General features: G+C 40.8%; 1 pseudogene across 1 annotated transcript; it reads left to right on the top strand.

Moving 5' to 3' along the window:
* Window positions 1-2,454: 2,454 nt before the first annotated feature.
* On the top strand, window positions 2,455-2,926 carry LOC307189133 (cytochrome b-c1 complex subunit 7-like; annotated as a pseudogene). Its single transcript has one exon. The product of its transcript is annotated as a cytochrome b-c1 complex subunit 7-like (transcript).
* The last annotated feature ends 970 nt before the right edge of the window (window positions 2,927-3,896 follow it).

The following is a 3,896-nucleotide window of genomic DNA, read 5'->3' as shown; positions in this document are numbered from 1 at the left end:
TTTCTCTTCCTCACAACTTCCTATTTCTGCACGTAAGGGCACATGCATCGCTACAGGAGTAAGCAACCACTGGATGTAAACATCCAGTTTAATTGTCTACAAAGAAAATAAACATTTCTCCAAAAAGAAGCAACAAAATCTGTAGATGCATAATTTTGGCTGCTAAAACCTAGCCAGGACAATTTATATTATACCACAGTCATTTAGCTTTTTAGGCTAAAATATCTGCATTCAGGTTACACAACAGATCTTCCCAAGAAAAACAGGTAGAAACTTTGGGTAACTAAAGGGCCAGTTCAGGACTTTAGCCTCCTGAGACAAAGGACAATCTGCCTCAAAGTGTATTCTTGCAGGGCAGAAACTGCTCACAGCAATTTAATAATAGTGCTTTGCATTGGTTTCCGCCAATATAACAGGGGTGTAGCAGGCTTCCTGGGAGCAGCTATAGCTGTTGCTCCAGGCCTACTATTGAGACTGCACTCAGCATTTTGATGTATTCCCACTGTAGGTCCACCTCTTTCATGCATGGATGAGAAATGAATATTTTACCGAAAATCCCGTGGGACTAGGGGAAGAGGTTCTATATTGAAAAATTATATTTTAAACATTAATAAAATCTGTTAAATATCTCTGTTCTTTCCCCAGTTTTCCATTGTGGACAGCAGCTCTCTTTTCTCTTCAAAATTCTTTCCCCTCCCTCCAGAATTATTCTCTAAGCTCACACCCCTCTTCAGTCTCTCATTCCAAATCAACACCAAAAATACTGGCAGAAGTTGAAATTGGATGCCTGCAGCACTATAGCTCCACTCAGTGTGACTGTGAAGGACAGTGTTGAAGAGAAATCTCTTCGGTGGTCAAAACTCCAAGCAGTACACCTGGTTGGTTAACTTGCCTGGAAGGAAGATGAACAAAAGTATTGCACTACATTAATTCATGAGCAAATCACTAAGAGTTTGGATTGGAAGGAAGATGACTGGAGAATTGGAGGCAGTGAGTTCTGGAGAAAAGGTATGAGGATAGACCTCTTTGAAAGAGCACAGAATATGATATTCGTGTCCCAGGTGAATGCTAACCAAAGAGCAAGATCTTAATCAGGTAGACAAGATGACCTGTTTTGTGGATGTCAGTCAGCCTCTTTCCCCAGTCACTCCTGTCCTTGACCAAGGCATTCATAAATAAAGTGGCCATGGCTACAGGGATAGAGGTTGTCCATGTTGCTGAGTAAAGAGCCAGTCTGGTTACCTCCACTACTGAGTCCCTAACTGCCAAAAGCAAAGACCAACACCAGTCAAATATATGACATTGTTTCTCAGTCCACCTGGCATCAGGCTGAGTATACAGAGCCATTTCCATAATAGAAGGGAAAGTGTATTGTTCTTACTAGAATAGATACTTACTTTGCATATGGATTTGCTTTCCCCTCCTCAGTGATTCTTCCCTAAACACCCATCTATGTATGGACTTACAGAAAGCCCTATGCACCGTCATCGTATCCCACAGAGCATTATTGCTGACCAGGGAACTCACTTTACAGAAAACGAGGGCAATACTAGTCTTCCCATCACCTAGAAACAGCTCACTTGATTGAATTATGTAATAGCCTTTTGAAGGTTCAGTTTAGTGCCTGATGGATGGCAAAACTTTGCTCTTCAGGATAGATGAAGTGGACTTTGTGTATCTTTTGGTTAGGAGAGGGTTAACATATTTTCAGTCATGTGAAGAGTAGGTTAATCATGTTATACGAAAGCATGGTCTCGTTGATGGTTTTATTTGGAAATTAAATATAGTTAAAGAGTGTGTGTAGACACCAAGTTGACAAGGGATGAACTATGCTGGATTGTGATATGTCAACCTGGATGAACTGAGAACTTCATTTCCTAGAATTCCATTTTTTGTAGGAGTTAGAGGTGGCTAAGAGAGGAACTTGTGCTAAAGGTCTGAAAGGCTGAAGTCAACACTTTCTGAGGGTTATTGTGGTCAAATGTGGTGATGAACAGATACAGAGGTGCCTTGCAGGTCCATCTTGTCTTTTCCCATTAACATTTAAACATGTCTTTCCAATCTTTAAAAATCTCTCCCTTAACCTCATGGCCCCTTCCACACTACTTTCTCTTCTTTCATGTTGTGTCCATTTTCACCTTTCTCCTCAATCCTCTGCTACTGGCCTATCACATCCTTCCCCTTAAAATTGCTCTCTCTGTTCTTCTCTCTATACTCATTTTTTCCCCTGGATTTCTATAACTATTATATGCTGATAGTGCTCAAGAATATATCTATCCAGGTGTCTCCCAAGTTTCATACCTGCATATTCAGTGGTCTACCCAGCGCCGCCACCTGGATGATAGGCACCTACAACTCAGTGGGTCTATAACTAAATGTGTCCTATTTCCCCTCAAAACTATACCTCCTTCATATCTCAGTGAATAGCACTGTCATCCACTCAGGTGCCCAAGTCAGAAAACTGTCACTCTCTTTGCTTAGGTTTCCTTTATCTTTTGCCTGCAATGATTATTGCAACAGTCATTCTTCCTCAAGTTGCGAAGCTCCAGTTCAATAATACAGCTAGGTCTCGGGTCAAAATGGTGAGCAAGCCTGCTGTTGCAGCGTCAAGCAAATGGCTGGAGGGTATTTGAAAATGGTATTACAATGCTGCCGGGTTCAATAAACTGGGCTTAATGTGAGATGATACAACATATGAGAATGACGATGTAAAAGAATCCATAAGAAGGCTTCCTGAGAACCTTTATAACAACAGTGTTCTGCGTTGAGAGCACTGGACCTGACCGTGAGGCAGCAGATCTTGCCTAAAGAGCAGTGGACAAAATATGAGGAGGATAAATTCTACCTTGAACCATATCTGAAAGAGGTTATTCGGGAAAGAAAAGAGAGAGAACAGGCAAAGAAATAATCATGTAATTTAAAAATCTGTGGGTGCAACCATTCTCAAAGTATTTTTATGAAGTTGGTTAAACCTGGAATATACAATGTGGACCTATCTGGGCTGTAAATGTATTATTTTAAATAAATGTCTATAATAATTATAAAAAAGTAACACAACTATAATGTGCCATACAAACACTATGGTTTATTTTCAGTACAGATGCATCTTAACCCTGAGAATGTGGGGCAATAGATCTCCATTTTATGGGAGAAGTTGCAGCTGATAGTGGGCTGAGATGAACAAAAGGAAAACATGCTTGCACGATAGCGAACATTGTCAGTGTGTTAGACCTGGTGACAATGCTATTCTTTCCACAAATATTCATTAATTTCCTACCATGGACTAGGGACTGTGCCTACAGGTTATGCTTCCAGGGCATTGATTCACTGTGTACTTTTTCTGGGTCCTGCACATGTAGGGGATACCAAGATGAAAAAGTCATGGTCCCTGTGCTTAAGGGGCTCTCAGCTCTCTTCGTCATGACCCACGTCAAATGATATCTCAGATGGCCTTTTCTAATGCTGAGCTCCTCCCACAAAGAGTGCTGCAGTAAAATTCCTTCCAGGGCCTATTATTTTCAAAGAATAAATTAATTTCAGAGGAAAATAAAGTCAGTCTAGAGGCATAAGTAGGCTGTCGTCCAGATGCAAGGATTCTGGAAAACCACCACCAATTTAAAAAGCTATATGCAAGGATTCTTTTTTTGGTGACACATAGGGACCGCCTCATTGGGACCTAAGCTAAACTGCAAGCAATCTCAGTAGTGAATTCAGCCTTGTGCTCAGCCCTTTTCCAGAACCTCTGGCTTAATTATGAGAAGAAAACCTATTTATTCTGAGACATCACCACTTTGGGATAAATTCCTGGAAGCCATCATAAAAGCAAAGGGAAGATCTTTCTCAGAGTCTCTTCTCTGGATTTCTGAGAAAGAAGTGTTTTGTATTTAGCATGTCAA

The sequence above is a fragment of the Stenella coeruleoalba genome (genome assembly GCF_951394435.1).
Source record: "Stenella coeruleoalba genome assembly, chromosome: 7".
Taxonomy (NCBI): domain Eukaryota; kingdom Metazoa; phylum Chordata; class Mammalia; order Artiodactyla; family Delphinidae; genus Stenella; species Stenella coeruleoalba.
Note: the sequence above shows the minus strand (reverse complement) of the source record. Positions and strands in the feature narration are given on the sequence as shown.